At 40.9% G+C, this 19762-nt stretch overlaps 1 long non-coding RNA gene across 1 annotated transcript in view; it reads right to left on the bottom strand.

Annotated features, from left to right (window-relative positions):
• Positions 1-2408: 2408 nt before the first annotated feature.
• Positions 2409-19762, bottom strand: part of LOC144616358 (uncharacterized) — a 38481-nt gene continuing 21127 nt past the window's right edge. The window contains exons 2-3 of the long non-coding RNA XR_013555527.2: positions 17768-17927; positions 2409-5381 (exon numbers count right to left, since the gene is read on the bottom strand). This is a non-coding gene — a long non-coding RNA (uncharacterized LOC144616358). The remainder of the gene's footprint in view (positions 5382-17767; positions 17928-19762) is intronic.

The raw sequence follows: 19762 nt of genomic DNA, 5'->3' as shown, positions 1-19762 counted from the left end.
TTGGGGAGAATTCCTCCATTCTGTCATTTTGGCTAAAGTTTCTGTCTTGTGTGTGTTCTGGAAACCTGTTAATGTTTCCTGCACCTGAGAGTAATGCTATATTAAAAAGGGGTCATACACTGTTGAGGGCCTGGCACTCCAGGAAGTATTTCTGGTGTATGTTGTGTGTACTCTGCTGTTGTGTTTTGGCTGCTCTTTCCCCCAGGTCAGTCCTCTGCAGAACTCCTCCTGCTTGCGGTGGGGAGTGTTTGGACCTTTCACTAAGTGTGCTTTGATTTGTTTGTTAGAATAAGCCAGGGGCACCTGGGTAGCTCAGTTAATTGTTGATCTTGGCTCAGGTCATGATCTCATGGTTTCCTGAGTTAGAGCTCCACATCAGGCTTTGTGCTGACGGTGCACAGAAACTGCTTGGGATTCTCTCTCTCCCTTTCTCTCTGTCCTCCCCTGCTCGCTCTCTCTCTCTCTCTCTCTCTCTCCCTCTCAAATAAACTTAAAAAAAAAAAAATAAGCCTCATACCTGCTACACTCTCTCTCTTCAACCTTGGAGATCCTTCTGCCACTCTGCAGATTGATTTTCTGGGTGTTCCAAGTGACCTGGCCTCAATACACATGTGTTTGAGGGACAAGGAAAGCCCTATTTCTCCACCATCCTAACTCCTCCCCAACAATATACTATTTAGAGATACAGATGTGGCAAAGCTATAATGAAAGTCAAAGGAATAATAATTTTTTTAAACTTCAGATGAATGATTCTCTAGGAGGGGAGGCAAAGCATTGTATTTGGGAAGAACCATGCAGATGGCTTCAAAGGTGGTGGTAAAATTTTATTAAGCAGGTGACACGTACAGAATGTTTATTTGTCTTTATGCTATATATTTTTTGTACATGTAAAATGGTTGATAATTTATAAAAATTTTAAATCATTGAGATGCAGTTCATGTACAATTCACTCATTTAAAGTGTATAATTTAGGGGCTCCTGGGTGACTCAGTCGGTTAAGTGTCAACTTCAGCTCAGGGCATGATCTCACGGTTCATGAGTTCAAGCCCCACATTGGGCTCCATGCGGACAGCTCAGAGCCTGGAGCCTGCTTCAGATTCTGTGTCTCCCTGCCCTGTGTCTCTCTCTGCCCTCCATGCTTCACACTCTGTCTCTCTCTCAAAAATAAACATTAAAAAAAATTTTTTTTAAAGCTAAGTGTATAATTTAATGGTTTTTAGTCCATGCAGAGATAGATACAACTAGCATGAGTCAATTTTAGATCATTCTCATCACCTCAAAAGGAAACTCCCTTTAGTTGTCAGCCTCCTACATTCCCACCCACCTTCCCTGACCCTATGCATCCATTAATCTACTTTCTATCCCATATATTTGTCTTTTCTGGACAGTTCATATAAATGGAATCATGTAATATTTAGACTTCTGTGACTGGCTTCTTTCACTCAGCATAATGTTCTCAAGGTTCGTCCAAGTTGTAGCATGGGTCAGTACTTCATCCCTTTTTATGGCTGGCACAGTAGGTAAAAATTGGTTTGTCTAAGGGCCACCTGAGTGGCTCAGTTGGTTAAGCATCCAACTTCGGCTCAGGTCGTGATCTCACAGTTTGTGAGTTCGAGCCCCACGTCGGGCTCTGCTGACAGCTTGGAGACTGGAGCCTGCTTCGGATTCTGTCTCTCCCTCTGCCCTTCCCTCACTCACACTTTGTCTCTCTCTCTCTCTCTCAAGAATAAATAAGCATTAAAAAATTTGTTTTTAAAAATTGGCTTGTCTTTAATGCTGGTGCTTGGAGTAAAATAGCTTAATTAGAGGGAAATGAGAAAGATGAAGATTTCTCTGCAGATTCTAAAGGATCTTAAACTACTTCCAGGATCTCTAGAGGTGGATGGCACTGGTTCTCATTCCAGAACATGACTTCCTTTTTCCAAATTTGTGGAATACAAAGCTGTGGGGCAAATGTTTGATTCCCAAGCAAATGTGAATGGGGAGAGTGCAGAAGAGTTATTTCATGAGGAAAAGCAGACAAGATCTGATGGAAGAGACGGGAGGGGTGAGAAGGGAGGTGGAGAGCTATCTGCAGTAGAAGGAACAGAGCTACAGGAATAAGAGGTGGAAGGACAGCTTGGACAGACTAAAGGGAAGGGAGATGGTGATGAGGTGAGGACATTGGATAAGAGAAATCCCTGAATTCTCCCATAGCTGGTGGCATCACCCTGGGGCTGGGGAGTAGGGCATGGCTGAGTCTTACAAAGGGGTGGGTATACAGGTAGCATCAGTGTGCTTCTGGACTTCCAAAACACCACATGTGGAACGTATCTGTATTTGGCCTCTATGTGCATTGGAAGTATTCACTTATTCAATCAACAAGCTCTTAATTAAGCTCCTGCCAGGTGCCAAACACCGTGCTAAGCCCCAGAGAGACTATCTGTCTGCCCCAGCCTGTGGGGGACTTGCCATCTCACGGAAACAATATTTGCTATTTCTTTTCCACCTTCGCACAGTTCCTAGAAGTCTATCTTCATAGAATGGGCAAATTGCAACTATTATTAGTAATTGAGGAAAGGAAGCTTTTTACATTCAGAGTTTTTACAAAAATGCAATATGTAAGATGTTCAACTATATATCTTTGGCTTTGAAGCGTACAAACAAAATTAAAAAGTGAAAAACTAATTGTATAGTATTAAAGGTTCACATTGATTTCAGTGGGAATTTTTCTTCTCATAAAGAGTATACTTAGGAACTTGAAAAGTTTACAAAAGGAGGAGCAGGAAAAAACACATAATAAGTGACACATGCTTTTATCATTTTCCTGCATTTCACATTGCTGTGATGATTAACATATACATGGATTTATGGATCTGAAAGTTTTTCAATGACTCATCTGTTTACAATTAAAATGTGGATTTCATCTCCTTTATCCCTCTTTAATTCAGTCATATCCCCAAGCACCCATCAATGCACTGCTGTGTGGAAACTAGGCTTCTCTCCTTGAAGATACTGTTTATTGGAAAAGTAAAAGAAAAAAAGTTGCCTTGCATCAGCTAACGTTGGCCATTATGCTTGCTTTCACTAAAGAGTGTTATTATTTAGTGTTTTTGTGAAGATTTGCTCTCTTCAAGCATCCCAGCCCTGTCTGGATTCAGTGCACAATCCCATTTCAATACCAGCAATGGCAGTGGGAACAGTCGCAGTCGAATGCTCCGTGTGGACTGAGTCCTGGGAACTTACTAGAATTGTTGAAAGTTAGGTCTCTTTTTCACATGTCTGTGAAACTTAGATGCAGCTCCATTCATTATGTTCTTTTCCCCAGCTGTGGCCTGCAATTAGTATTTCTTTCTTCCTTTTTTTAAAATAAAGACTCTGACTCCGTTTTTGTAACGTTTATTTATTTTTGAGAGAGAGAGTGCCAGCGGGGAGGGACAGAGACACACACACACACACACACACACACACACACACACACACACAGAATCTAAAGCAGGGTCCAGGCTCTGAGCTGTCAGCACAGAGCCCGACTCATGAACAGCGAGATCATGACCTGAGCCGAGGTCAGACGCTTAACTAACTGAGCCATCCAGGCACCTCACAATTAGTATTTCTGATAGTAGAAACTAAAAATGCTGGTAAGCCACAGAAAGAAAAATCCTTTGGTTTGTGAGAGCTTCAAATTTCATTTCAGTCTCATTCCTTAATCACCCTAGAGGAAGAATATCTATGAAAAATGGAAATATCAGGCCCTAAGCCAATCTGTGAAAAGCTCTCTAAGTAGTAAAGGTCTGGAGCCAAGGACAGCCTCTTCACAGTGCTTCTGCAACCCCCATGCAAAACAACCCCAAGCACAATGTTGAAATGAATGCATTTTATTTTGAATATTAAATCTTAAATTTAAAGCCTTATTAAATCCTTCATTCACAAATGGAAATAGTAAAATGCCAAATTCTTTTAAAATTTTAGATTTCCTAACCTTCCTGGCCTCTGGTCCTTTGAGGAGGCAGCCTGGGCTTTGAAAAGGAGGCAGTCCTCTAAGGCAGCAATGTCTAGTAGAAGTAGGACGTGAGCCACGTCTACAGTTTTAAGTTTTCTAATCACAGAGAAAATTAGAAAAAAAAAACAAAAAACGGGTGAAATTGATGGTAATACTATTAATTTATTTAACCTAAATACATCTCAAATAGTATTTTAATGTGTAATCAATATAAAATTATTAATGAAATTTTTACCTTTTTTGGTACTAAATCTTTGAAGTTCACCCTATTTTACACTTTCAGTACATCATAAACTGGCCACATTCCAGGTGCTGAGTACTCACATGTGTTGAGAGGCAGGCACACTGAGTGCAACAGTGAGGGCTCTTGACTCCCCTTGACCTCCAGGAAGTGAAGTGCCACACCCCTCCCTCTCCTCCACCACCAAAGGGGAGTAAAGCACCCTGAGAGGAAGCAGAGGGGCGCAAGCAGGAAGTTTCCCCAAATGGAGCACTGCTTCCCAGCTGCTTCTCTGCGGGGGCCCATCCCTCCTTCTCAGATATCAGACAGCAATGAAAGGAAGATGGGGCCCCAGGAGGAGGGAACTCCATGTCTTCAGACCTGTCCACAGCCTTGACGTCCAGAGTTTAGATTTGGAGGGACTAGATTAAAGGCAAATTTGTTATTTTGCAATTTGGGCTTGAGTCCTACGGTCAGACTCTGGTCGCCTATTTCCTCTTGCAGTGTGGGGCACTATGTGAGCTTAAGCACCAATCACATACATACATGTCCACATGTATTTCTGTTTCACCCAGGAGATCCAGCATTAAATAAGGGAAGAAGTTGGGACACCTGGGTGGCTCAGTCGGCTAAGCAATCGACTTTGGCTCAGGTCATGATCTCACGGCTTGTGGGTTCGAGGCCCCATCAGGCTCTGTGCCTCTGTGCCGACAGCTCAGAGCCTGGAGTCTGCTTCGGATTCTAGGTCTCCCTTTCTCTCTGCCCCTCCCCCACACATGCTGTCTCGCTCTCTCTCAAAAATAAATAAAACTAAAAAAATTTTTTAAATGAGGGAAGAAGGAAATCAGCATCTATAGTATGCCTACTATTTGCTAAGAAACATAATTAATATATCATTGAATCTTGACATCCTGTCTGCAATTGGTGTATTATTAGCCATTGTATAAGAAACCATCCCAATACTTTAGCTCATGATTGAGTTGGTCAGCAGTTTAGCCTGGGCTCATCAGGACCAGTCTGGTCTCTGCTGGGCTCCTTCATGCACTGGTGGTCAGCAGCTGGTTGACCAGGGGACTCTACTTCTGAGGATGAGCTGGCTGTCAACTGGGCACCTTGGTTCTCTTCCTCATGGTACCTCATCCTCCAGCCAGCTAACATGGGCTTGGAGACAGCTGTATTCTGAAAGAAAAAGCAGAAACATCTAAGACCTTTTGAGCCCATGCCCCAAACTGGCACACTGCTGTCATACCCACTGCTTTCTATTGACCAGAGCAAGTAAGACCATGTCTGATGCAAGGTTTGGAGGAAGAGTCTGCCTATCAGTAGGGGCAGCTATAAAATCACGTTGCAAAGGTTGTGGACCACAAGGAGGAATGAAAAGTCACTGCTGTTTTTACAATCAGTATCCTTATGCTTTTTCTTGCAAATGAGGTTTATGTAACTGTTCCAAGTCAAGAAATTTGTCCAAAGCCCCACAGCTACTAAGTGGCTGGGCTGGGACCCCATATCATCTCCTGACTGCAGAGCCCTCCTGCCTCCACTAGATCACACTGCATGCAGCTTCCCTATCACCCGAGGTTCTGGAAAGTGAGGCTTCTGCAATAGAAACAGAATTCCTTTGAGATCTGCATCCATCTTGTACTCTTCATGTTGGGAATAGTCCAGAGAATACTGAGTGAATTGGAAAGATTTGGAATAATTTAGGGAAATGGCTGAGGGCTGAGTTTAGGAAATCAAGTCTTCAGCAGTAGAGTTTTACTTTCTAATCATAGGAGAAATTTGAAAACATGTATAATGCACTCCACGTGTTTGCAAATTCTTTTCATCCCTTTTTGGTATCTGTAGGCTATTAATGATTTTCAACACAGACTAAATCAAACTGCTGTGCCCGAAGCAACCTCTTATTCTGAAAGCAAGTGACATAAAGATAGATCTGCTAAGAAGACATTTCCTCCTGTTACAGTTTAGACAAAGAGCTGAGTAATCTGAAGTAGTCCTTTGATTTTAACAGGGCAGAGCTGTTTTCTAAGACCCCAGAGCACACATGGAAATCACTTACAGCATATGCATCCCTGGCCCTGAATCTGTGGCCCTCACCCCGGCTGCACATTAAATCAGCTGGGGGCTTTCGAAATTCACAGAACCCAAATCACAACAGATCAGTTAAATCTGAATCCCTGGAGTGGGGCCAGGGCATCAGCGTTTTTTTTAATAGCTTTCCAGGTGATCATAGTGGGTGGCAAGGCTGAAACCAACATTGTTGGGTGAACTAGCTGCAAATAGTTTACCAAGTAAAGTGTAAAAACATTCACTGCCAAGTGTAGCCTTTCAGTCTTACCTGCCATCACCTGATCACTATCCTGTGCATGAACAGACCTCTGCTACTAGCTTTGTTCCTGTCAACACAGTTCCACGAGTATGTGTATACAAAATGCAAGGTACTGTGCTAGGTGTCCTGGTGTCAGTACACATCTTTGGAAGGGAGGACTTTCCTGGAAAAAAAATTGCATCACAAAAAATCAAAGCCATATGACCTACCAAACTGAAGCAAAAATAGAAAGACCCGGTGCACCTGGGTGGCTCAGTCGGTTGAACATCCGACTTCGGCTCAGGTCATGATCTCACAGCTCGTGAGTTCCAGCCCTGCATCAGGCTCTGTGCTGACAGCTCAGAGCCTGGAGCCTGCTTCAGATTCTGTGTCTCCCTCTCTCTCTGCTCCTCCTCTGCTCACGCTCTATCTCCTTCTCTCTAAAAAAAAAAAAAAAAAAAAAAAAAAAAAAAAAAAAAGACCCTAGGCAGTCACCCAAGGTTTAGGACATTCATACTTTGTAATATTAAAATCCATCTGATATGCCACGAGCAAACATGTTTACTTTAAAACAAAACCCAACCAAATGCTGCTGTTTATTCTGAGATATTGAGGATTTTTATGAAAATATGTATTTAAATTTTAATTGACATAAACATGCATACAGGAATATATGCAGAAACCATTCACGTAAAGCTCAGTGAATTATTACAGGTTGAATACACTTGTGTAACTAAGCGCTAGAACCAGCTTCTCTCAGGCCCCCTGACAATCTTTCTCTTCCTCCCTCCTTCACAAAGGTAACTGATGTCGTAAATGGCTAACACTGTAGATCACTCCAAAAAGTCTCTCATGCTGCCCTGTGGCAGTCAGCTCCTCCCCTCCCTTATCCCTTGGCAACCACTGATCATTTTTCATCCCTATAATTTTTTCTTTTCTAGAATGTCATTTAAGAGGAATCATGTAATATATAGCTTTTTGAGTCTGACTTCCCTCACTTAGAGAAAAACACTTAAGATACATCCTTGTCCTTGTGTGAATCAGCTGTCTGTTCCTTTTGTTGCCAAGCAGTATCCTATTGTATGGATGTATCTGGGTTATTCATTCACTCACCTGGTGAAGGACACCTGGTTTATTTCCAGGTTCTGGAAATTATGGCTAAAGTGGCTATACATAATCACGCACAAGTTTTTAACATTAGTTTTCAATTCACTTCACTAAATACCTAGGAGTGGAATATCTGGATCATCTAATGTTTAACTTTACAAAAAACTGTTAAATTATTTTCCAAAGTCACCACCATTTTGCATTTCCAGTTCTAGTCATTCCAGATGCTCAAAAGCACTTGCTATTTGCAATTTTTTTTTAGACATTTAAAAATTTTTTCTTAATGTTTATTTTTGAGAGAGAGAGAGAGAGAGAGAGAGAGAGAGAGAGAGAATGGGGGAGGAGCAGAGAGAGACACACACACAGAATCTGAACCAGGCTCCAGAGCCTGACATGGGGCTTGAACCCACTAACTGTGAGATCATGACCTGAGCTGAAGTTGGACCCTTAACCGATGGAGCCACCCAGGCACCCCTAAACATTCTAATAGGTATGTTGCATCTCATTGTGGCTTCTGCTTCATTTTGAAGGAGAGTTTTGCTGAGTGAATGTGGAATCCTTTGTTGACATTGACTTTTCCCCCTGCACTTTAAAGATATCATTTCATTGTCGATTTGTCTCTTATTCTTGATGATGTATCATTTGTCATTCATATTATTATCCCTTGTATGTAATGTGGTGTCCTTCCCTGCCTACTTTCAAGATTTTCTTATCATCTTTGGATTTTTGCAGTTTGACTATGATGTGTTAGGTTTAGTTTGATTTGTATTTTTTTTTAACCTTCTTGGATCTAAAAATTTAGGTTTTCTACCAAATTTTAGGCTTTTAATTTTTGACAAGCTCAAAAGTAAATTCCTTTTCCTTTTATCATCTTTCTAACTTTTTATAATTTCCATTTTTCTGCTGAGTTTCCACATCATTTCATTAATTATGAGAACATTTTTCTTTACCCCCAGGAACATATTTATAGTAGCTGATTTTAATTTTTTTAATTTAAAAAAAAAATTTTTTTTGAGAGACAGAGTGAGCAGGGGAGAGGCAGAGAGAGAGGGAGACACAGAATCCAAAGCAGGGCCCAGGCTGTCAGCACAGAACCCAACACAGGGTTCAAACTTATAAAACCGCAAGATCATGACCTGAGCCAAAGTCAGATGCTTAACTGACTGAGCCCCGTAGTACTGATTTTAAATCCTTGTCTGCTAACTGCAACATTTTGGATATCTGAGGGATAGTTTCCACTGCCTGCTTTTTGTTTTGTATATAGAATACATTTTCCTGTTTCTTCACACATCTCATGATTTTTAAAAATTGCATACTAGACATTATCAGTGATAGTTATAGAAGACTCTGGATTCTGTTTTATTCCTTTGAAGAGTGTTAATTTCCTAGTACAGAGTTAACTTGGCTAGGCTCAAAACTCACTACAGTAGGCACAGCTGAAATCCTCTTTCAGGCTGGGCCCCTTAAAAGATGTTCTGCACATATGTAGTTTAAAGATCTATCCCTTATTTAGGGGAAACCTACATATATATTTTGGAATTTACCCCTTTGTGGCTCCCTCCCTTCCAGAATTTCTCCCCTAACTTTTCAGAAACTCTGCTAGCCCTAAAAATGTCCTTTCTGACACCACAAGTAAGACTGTGGTTTTCTGCCTACATGGGTCATGCACAGATTGTGAAGTACATTGAGGCAAAAAGACTCAAGCTTGCAAATATCTCCTGTCACAATTCCCATCATTCAAGGGTAGATTCCCTTCCTCTTCTGCTTACTTTCTGGAAATATATACACACATATAGCTTATGTGTATTATATATAGGTACATACTTCTCTTTAACAATATGTGATATTTTATCCAGATTTCATTACTGTTATCTGTGAGAGTATTAGTTCACAGGCTACATAACCATTACTGGAAGCCAGAACCTCAGTTTTCCAATTGTTTTTTTTTTAATATTTATTTATTTTTGAGAGACAGAGAGACAGAGTATGAGCAGAGGATGAGCAGAGAGAGAGGGAGACACAGAATCCAAAGCAGGCTCCAGGATCTGAGCTGTCCGCACAGAGCCCAATGCAGGGCTTGAACCCACAAACTGTGAGATCATGGCCTGAGCAGAAGTTAGATGCTTAACCAACTGAGCCACCCAGGTGCCCGTGTTTTTTTTTTTTTTTAATATATATAAATTGAATTATACAGTTTATATATTTTTGTATCTGGTTTCTTTGCTGCAACATTATGATGGTGATATTTATCCATGCATTGTATGCAGCCATTTTTAAATACATCATTTATTTTTAAATATTGTGGTGAAATATACACAACATAAAATTTACCACTTTAAGCATTTAAGTGTACAGTTCAGTAGCATTACCTACATTCACGTTTTTATGCAACCATCACCTCCATCCATGCACAGATTTTTTTTTATCTTATAAAGCTAAAACTCGTACCCATTGAACAATCACTTCCCATTCCCACCTCCCTTCAGCCCTGGCAACCACAATTCTACTTTCTGTCTCTGTGAACTTGACTACTCTAGGAACCTCATATGAGTAGAATCATACAGTATTTGGTTTTTTTCTATTTATTGTAGCATGTGTCCAAATTTCCTCTCTTTTTAAGGCTGAATAATATTCCATTGTATGTATTACCACATTTTATCAATTCATCCATTGATGGACACTTGGGTTTATTCCACCTTTTGGATATTGGCAATAATGCTGCTATAACCATATGTGTACATATATATCAGTGTCCCTGATTTCAGTTCTATTGGGTTAATACCCAGAAGTGGAATTATTGGATCATATGATAATCCTATTTTTAATATTTTGAGGAATCACCGTACATTTTCTATCTATAGCCAGGTTTTGGTTTCACTGATTTTCTATTCTCTATTTTATTTATCTCTACTCCAGTCTTTATTTCCTTCCCTCTACTAGATTTAACATGTTCTTCTTTTTCTAATCTTTTAAATTGTAATGTTAGGGTATTGATTTGAGATCTCCCTTTGTAATATAAAAATTTATAGATATTAATTTCTCCCATAGCACTGGTTTTGCTGGGCCCATAAGTTTTGGTATATGGTGTTTTTTGTTTTCATGCATCTCTAAGTATTTTCTAATTTCCCTTATGATTTCTTCTTTGACCCATTGATTAAGAGTGTGTTGTTTAATTTCCACAAATTTGTGAATTTTCTAGTTTTTCTTCTGTATTAATTTCTAACTTTATTTTATTGTGGTCAGAGAAGATACTATATATGACAGTTATCTTTTAAAATATATTGAGATTTATCAGTGGCTTAACATTTGTGGCTCATCCTGGAGAATGTCTCACATGTACTTAAGAAGAATGTATATTCTGTTATTGTTGGGTAGAATGTTCCATATATGTCTGTTACACCTAGTTGGCTTATCACTTGTTCAGATCCCGTATTTTCTTACTTATCTTCTGTCTGGTTATTCTATCCATTATTGAGAGTGAGGTATTAAAGTCTTCAATTATCATTGTAGAACTCTCTATTTCTCCTTTCAATTCTATCAATTTTTGCTTCAAATATTTCATTGGTTTGTTGTTATGTACATAAATGTTTGTAATTGTTATGCTGTCTTGCTGTATTGAATCTTTTATTAGTATTTTCCCTACTGATACTCTATTTCAATTGCATTGATTTCTTCTCTAATTTTATTATTTCTTTTTTCCCGTTTACTTTGGATTTAGCTTGCTCTTCTTTTTCTAGTTTCCTAAAATGGAAGTTTACATTATTGATTTTAGATCTTCTTTTCTAATATTTACACATTCAATGATATGAATTTCCCTTAATACTTACACTTTTGATAAGTTGTATTTTCATTTTCATTTAGTTCAATTATTTTTAAATTTCCCTTGATGCTTCTTTGACCCATGTGTTATTTAGAAACATGCTATTTAATCTCCAAGTATTTCAGGATTTTTCCAGCTATCTTTCTGTTGTTTATTTCCACTTTAATTCCACTGTGGCCTGAGAGCATACTTTGTGTGATTTCTATTCTTTAAAATTTGTTAAGGTGTGTTTAATGGCACAGAATGTGGCATATGTTGTTGAATATTTTACGTGAGCTCGAGAAGGATGTATAGTATAAGATCTGCTTTACCTTAAGTAGTCAATTAGAGCTAGTTGATTGATTATGCTGTTCCATAAGTCCTTACTGATTTGTCAATTACTGATTGTTGTTGACGTCTCTAACTACAATCGTGAATTCATCTATTTTTCCTTGCAGTTCTATCAGTTCCTACCTTGCATATTTTTATGCTTTATTATTAGGATTAAGGATTGTTATGTCTTCTTGCAGAACTCATCACTGTGCTATCACCTATGACCCGGCTTGAGAAACATGGCCTCTTACTTGGACACAAAACACTGAGCTAAATGGTGCTGCCAGTGTATAAGCAGCATAACATCTCCTGACCTTATCTCCCTTATTCTCCCTGAATATTCTGGGATATGAAACTGGAAAAAATCTATAGGGCAAGGTGGTGCCTAATCAAGTAGGTCCTAGAGATGTTCAAAGAAGGGAAAAACACAGAAGGAGGAAACTGAGATCTTAATGGATGGATAAGATTTAGTAGAGAAAATAATGGCACCTTAACCAAGGCAGGGCAATGAACATAGTCAATTCAGAGATATTGGTGAATTCATTCAGTTTTACTTTACAAATTCATAATTTTGTACCACAACTCTGATGTTAGGAGAAATTGAACTCAGGTAAGTCATATGATTTATTTTAAAAACTGGTATGCTACGGCAACTTAAAAATATTTCACAAGGCTTTCCACCCATATTACAATAGAATTACCTTCTATCAACTTGTTTGAGTTGGTTAGCCATACTTTTTTTTAATAGAAACAATGTACAGCAGAGTGTTTAGAAATCAGTCAGGCCACATAAGCAGATAAGGCCACAGTAACTAAAATACAGCACTCTAATATCCCTGACTTTATGCACCACATAGAAGAGGACCATTCAGAAATGTATGTTCTGACATCACAGCCCTGATGGCAGCACTAGAGACTTTCCCTCTTGCTAACTTCTCAGCCAGGGCACTTCCTCTGTTCAAAGCCAATGGTAGTGGATTTCACCATGGCTGCCCTCCCCAGCAAAAATTGGCTGCTAAAGGTTTATAAGGTAATATCTGTAGGGAAAGAAGAGCTCTTTAAGCATAAAACAGGCCATCTGCAGTAAGTAAACTTCCCCCTTGTTGTTAGATCCACAGAGCAATGTTCTAGGCCTCAAAGCTGCAGTGGAAAAGATGTTCACCAGGAGAATAGTTTAGAAGTCATTCTTACTATAAAAGGATTCCTAATTCAATATATACCATATCTTAAAAGGCAATGTGCGGCGGGTGGGGGGGGGGGGGTGGGTAGCACCAGGACACCATAAATATGCTGGCATCAGTTATACTTCAAAACTATAAATCTGAACAGAGGTATGAAGGACCAGAAGGATCAGCTTAGGAAATTGAGGCAATGGTTGCCCATTGTCACATGGGAGCTCTTAGGACAGAGCACAGCCAGACCTGGATCTCCTGAGTCTCAAGTTGTTAATCTTTCCTGACATGACATTGCCAAAGAGCCTGAGTCAAGGCCCTTCATGTTAGAGAAGAAAGAAAAATGGGGGCCTCCTTCCTTCATATTACTGATGTTCAAAACAGCAATAGGACCGCTCTGCAAAATCACACCCTTCTTCTCTAACCATGTTCTCAAATAACTATGCTCACAATGGATTGGGGAGAAGGGTTGAGAGGGAGAGAGAATGAGCAATCTTCTGCTAAAATTAAAATATTTTCCTATATCCTTCAACAAAAAGAAAGAAAGAAAATAAAGCTAAAATGTAAACTCTTCCCAATTTATTCTCCTATTATTTGGGGGGAGAAGGGTACTTATTAATGCTGGCCTATCCTGAACTCTAGTGTAAATGGATGTCTGACTTAATAAAAATAAATATAAAAGGTATAAATTTAGTTATTTAAGGATCTGTTAAGATCATGCGATATAATTTATGAAACACATATGTTTGGTCATATTTTTCAGATATATTTGGTTTTTTCCACAGTTCCTGAAAATGTTTCAGAGCCACAAATGTGTGTCTTTTTATTAAAGAAGGTGACTTTTTAACCCCACCCAAAGGCAGGGGCCTGGCTGCCAGGAGGACCAACCTTGTGATTAAAGGGTTGGAATTTTTAGTCCCACCTCTGGGGAGGAGAGAAGAGCTACAGATTGAATCAGCCAATGCCTAATGACTTAATCATGTCTATGCAACGACACCTCCATAAAAACCCAAGAGAACAGCTTTTGGGGCCTTTTTTTCTTTTAAAGAATTTCCCCACTTGGGAAACCAGAATGCTTCCATATGTCACCATTCTGGGCCCCAAAGTCCACGAGGACAGAAGCTTCTTTGTTCAGGACCTTGCCCTATGGGTCTCTGCATCTGGCTGTTGGTTTATATCCTTTATCATATCCCTTAATAAAATGATAAATGTCAGTTAGTGTTTCCCTGAGTTTTGTGAGCCGCTCTAGCAAATTAATCGAACCAGAGGAGGGGTCACAGGACCCTCCAATCTGTAGTGGTTGGTGAGAAGCACTGGGAACAGTCTGCGGCTCACGACTGGCATTTGAAGTTAGGGGTGGGAGGCAGTCTTGTACAACTGAATGAACCCTTAACCTATGGAATCTGATGCTATCTTCCGGTAGATAGTGTCAGAATTGCATTGAATTCTCAACGAATTGCTGGAGAATTGTTTGGTTGTATGCATGGGGGACGCACCCACATATTGGAATTGGCTCTGGGAACCCTAAAAGAAATCAGGATTTTAAGAGGACCTGCAAAGAGTAGCATGAATTTCAAGGATCTTTCATCTTCTTTCCTGCCTTATTTCCCAAAATGGTGTAAAACTGGGTGTGTAAAATTTCCCTAAATGCTATTAAAAATCGTCTATACAAACCAGGAGCCAGTATGTTATTTCAGTAAAGCCCAGAATAATGTCAAAGCCCATTGGAACCCACAAAGTGGGAATCAACACAGGCAAGGGGCGGTGCAGCTGTCCCCTGCCCATCCCCCCAATTTTCTATTCTCAAGTGAGCAGACTGCAGGCTGACGCCAGAATGAAAAGTAAGAAAGGAGAAAAGGAGGAAAAGGTCAACTCAGAGCTGAATGGCATGCAGGGATGCAGGCTGCACACTGCAAACCCGACGGGCAATCTTCACCATCCACAACGTGACCTTTTCTGTGTTCTTCTCTTCACCAACCATCTTCACAAACTATGGAGATTTCATAACAAATAACGGAAAAACTGTGAAATAATAACTGGCACCATCAGCACAGTGCTGATTAAACAAAGATAGTAAAAAACTGTTAAGTTTTTTTCCTTCCTTGTTTTTCCAGGGTGGGGGTTAACTCAGCTGAGCTCTAGAAAGCCATGATCTCCCTTGAGAGTGTTACAAATTTTTAAATGTTTATTATTTACTTTTGAGAGAGACAGAGTGAGAGCGGGGAAGGGGCAGAGAGAGACAGAGACCCAGAATCTGAAGCAGGCTCCAGGCTCTGAGCTGTCAGCACAGAACCTGATGCGGGGCTCGAACTCAAGAACCGTGAGATCATGACCTGAGCCAAAGTCAGACACTTGACCAACTGAGCCATCCAGGTGCCCCTCCCTCAGGAGTGTTAAATGTGCTATCACCCCAACATAAGGAACCAGGCCAAGGAGCAGGTGCATCTGTGAGGGCCCTGGGCTGATTTACCATTCTCACGATTCTGTTTACACAGTCTTGTATTTAAAAGCAGTGGTCAGCTGCACTAACTAGTTGAATCCATAAAAGATGGATAGGGTTGATGACATGTAAATTAACACAAAAGGTCTATCAATAGGTCACTGAAACCAAAATGCTGCCTCTTGGGAAAGAACAGTCCACACCCCAACTGCATGCTCCCCAATTCTGAGCGTCCGATGGCACTTGCAGGTGGAGACGCAGTGATGCTCAGAGCAAACACTGTGCCGTGTGGCTCACTTGGGATCTCCCATGTGGCTGATATGCTCTGGGCCCAACTTTGTAGAGAGAAAAGAGTGACAAGGCCATTGACTCCAGAACACAAAGCCTTAACAAAGGTGGCAGAAAAGGAGTGAGAAAAGGGAGGAACCTGGCAATTTGCTCAGCAGCCCCAGGCCTGGCCAATCTCTAGTCCCTGTTGGTGCCAGTTAGGAGTGGGGAGAAACCTGACCTGTCCTTGATAAGGACCTCCAGGAGGATCTCAAAGCAGCCATTGGAGCCCTGGGGTCAGCAGTCATGCGGGCAAGGCTTCCTCTGAAGACTCACCAGGATGGTCCTGTGCCAAATGCTAACAATTGAGGGAAATGAAAAGTGTTCCTCCTGACAACATCAGGGCCCCTGCTCTAGAATCTGTGATCATTCTTCCCAGAGCAAAAGAGATGCCCTTTCAGTGACCAGCACAGCAACGTGGGCTTCCACTGGGACCAAGCATGAGTCCTGAGTCCAGTGACTTATACATCAGGCAGAACAGGGGGGCAGAGTAAGCTCTCCACTGATGGTCACATGAAATAAAAATTGCTGTGCTGAACAATCCTGGATGAAGGTAGCCTCCATGTCAAAACCCGTGTGTGCATCTTCTAAATTGCATAATGTATTGGCAGACACCCTTATAAAAACATAGTACCTGTGAACATGCCCACTGATAGCAGGTGAGAAGACACATTTCCTGCTCTTCTACTCTCTGTCAATGAGTATTTTGGTTTTTTTTTTTTTTTCATCTCTACCATTCTGATGCTTAAAAACTTATGCTTTTTTAAAAAAATTATTTATTATGAGAAAGAGAGAGTGAGGGAGAGGCAGAGAGAGAGGGAGAAAGAGAAAATCCCAAGCAGGTTCCATGCTGTCAGCACGGAGCCCCATATGACCTGAGCTAAAATGAAGAGTCGGCCGCTCAACCAACTGAGCCACCCAGGTGCCCCCAAAATGTATGCTTTTATATTCATTTCTTATTAGTGATGTTTAAAATCTTTTCATATTTCTGGGGCGCCTGGGTGGCTCAGTCAGTTGAGTGAATGATTCTTGATTTTGGCTCTGGTCATCATCTCATGGTCAGGATATCGTGGTTATGAAATCAAGTCCCAGGTCGGGCCCCATGCTGAGTGTGGGCCTGACATACTGCATGTGCTCCCCCACTTGCTCTCTCTCTCTCTCTCTCAAAAATAAGTAAATAAATAAAATATTTTCATATTTTTATTAGATTTTTTTTTCCTTTTTAAAAACTGCCTATTCTCAACACTTTACTACTAGGGCATGGATTGTTTTTTTACTACTTTGTCGGTCACATATACTGCACACGTTGGAAGTATCTGGTCATTTGCTTTCATTTTTGTTTAAAATTAAGTAATCATTTACAAAATTTTATCCCTAAGCATAAATCACGGCATCTTTCTAAACGAATAATTTTTTTATGGCTAGACTGAAAATACACACAAAACATTTCTGACACTTGTTTTTAGGAAACTGTTGCTTAAACTGTAGAAAGATACACCCTACAATAAACCACCAGAAATGCTTGTGGCCCCTGCTTTTCAGAGAGTGATCCTTTGTACTTGATGTTTGGAGGAGGCTGGACACAGATGAAATCGGCCCCCGCACAGGGAGGCAGGCAAAGCAGGTGGGATCATGCCAGTCCCTGACACTGCTGGATGGCACAGGTGGCAGCACTTAGCTACCCATTGAGTGCACCTAGCATCAAGGAGGCACAAATAATGCACCACTCTGGCAAGTTCCTTAGCTGAGATATTCAAGTTAGAAATAGATTGGGTTATGGAGCTGCTGGGTGGCTGAGTCGGTTGAGCCTCTGACTTCAGCTCAGGTCATGATCTCATGGTTTGTGAGTTTGAGCCCTGCATTGGGCTCTCTGCTGTCAGTACAGAACCTGCTTCAGATCCTCTGTCCTCCTTTCTCTCTGCCCCTCCCCTCCTGGTTCTCTCTCTCAAAATAAATCAATACACTTAAAAATGAAATAGGTTTGCTTCAAGTGCCCTGGCACACAGTATGCCAGCAATTCCTCCCCCTTTTTATTGAGAGAAATAAACCATATTTTAAAACATCTATTAGGTGGGGCACCTGGGTAGTTCAGTCGGTTAAGCGGCCAACTTCAGCTCAGGTCATGATCTCGCAGTCCGTGAGTTCGAGCCCCGCATCGGGTTCTGTGCTGACAGCTCGGAGCCTGGAGCCTGTTTTCAATTCTGTGTCTCCTTCTCTCTGATCCTCCCCCATTCATGCTCTGTCTCAAAAATAAATAAACATTAAAAAAAGAATTTTTTCAAAAAAATAAAAAAAATAAAATATCTATTAGAGCTGCCAGTTTATAAGGGGAAGAGATATGCAAAGGAACTGATATGCTATGTATCTAGGGAACAGACAAGCAACATAGAAACATTCCTTTTTTAACCTAAAATGACTAACCAAACTGAAATGGAATATTGTGGAAGGTGAAAGCCATATGTAAACAATGCTCAGATTTCTCGAGATCTGCACCTGTGAAGTGCATGGGAGGTATAAGGAACCAGGGGCTTGCTAACAAATACCTTCCTGCAGCAGAATGGCATGTCTCTCCACATGACAGTCTGAGGAGGCAGGAAAGTGACACAGGAAATCTGTCTGTGGTCCATTCTCAGTGGAAAGTCAGTCTGACTCCCTGTCAACGGCACGTGGCAACCTTAGCGCCCGTCCTCCCAGAAGCAGGACTGACTGCACCTCGGGGGCCACGAGCCAAGCCCAGAGAGACAGAGGAAAGGTAGATTCCATCATTCGTCACGCTGACTTGTTAGAGAAACAGCTAGGTTTCCTCTAGCACTGTTTGCACGCAGTGTATCATATACCTATGTTTGGGGTCCCTGAGCGTGCCCTCCTCATACGCTGGTCAATGGAAATTCGCTCCACCAAAATGGCTCAACTGCTCCTTCACCACGTTTGTATGTTCACAAAACGTGCGAGTAGCAGCCCAAGAACTAAGAACGGGAAGGGATGATGTCTGTCTCAGAGGTGAGAGGGCCCGCGTGTTCATACAACAGTGGAGGGAGCTGTAACACACACCTTGGTAGAAAATCCTAGTCTCTTCCCTGTGGTTACCACTAAAAAGAGCAGTGATTGGCAGGTAAGGGAAGAGAAAGTAGAACAGATTATAAATTATTGGCATAGCAAATCCCAGAAGGAAGTTGCCTATTAGTTTCAAGCAGGTAAAATGTATATGCATCATCCCCACTCTTTTCTGAATAATTTCACAGCCCGGTACAATAGGAGCTGCTGTCACTGCAGAACCAGAGTCAGCCGTGCGAAGTCCTCGGTGAGGAGCTTCTTGCCTGCTCCTAAGGCCCAGCAGTAACGAGACCTTCCCCAGCCTGGTCATTCTGCTCTGTCCTCTGGATGACTGGCAGGAAATCCCAGCAAGACTGTGGATGACTGCTGCTCTCCATCCTAGATGTTTATATTTCAATAGAGACTCATGATGAAAAGTCTGTAAGACTTAAGAGCCAAACTCAATTCTTGTGTAACTTGGGGTATAAAAGAAAGCAGTAGGAGGGAGGTCTTTTGAGCATCTCTTAAATTGTAACAGAAAAATAGTCCCATCCTTATGAGGCCAAACCTTGGCACCTCTATTGTACAAAACAGTGTAAGTCCAAGATGGCATGGAAGGTTGTAGAAACATTATCCTGTCCATCAGAACTACACCACTTTAAGGGCGTCTGGCTGGCTCAGTCAGCAGAGTGTATGACTCTTGATCTCCGGGTTGTGAGTTCAAGCCCCATGTTGGGCATAGAGATTACTTAATTAAAAAAAAAAAAAAAAGATCTATGGCACTTTAAATGACACAGTGGGTGTTTAAAATAAATAATAGAACATAAAGAAAAAAAAACTTTCCTTAAAGGGAAAATGCTACAAATCAGAGGAAAAATTCTAGAATTTTCACACCACATAATAAATTAAATGCTCTATTCTATCCTTATAGGTATACCACCAGTACTTTCATAATACTTTTCATTTTCAGCTCAAAAACACACAGATGTTTTTAAAAACCAAAAACCAAGACTTCAGAAACACAGAACTATTGGGTTTTTT

The sequence above is a fragment of the Panthera onca genome, chromosome B2 (genome assembly GCF_046562875.1).
Source record: "Panthera onca isolate mPanOnc1 chromosome B2, mPanOnc1 haplotype 2, whole genome shotgun sequence".
Classification (NCBI taxonomy): Eukaryota; Metazoa; Chordata; class Mammalia; order Carnivora; family Felidae; genus Panthera; species Panthera onca.
This window is presented reverse-complemented; position numbering and strand designations above follow the sequence as displayed.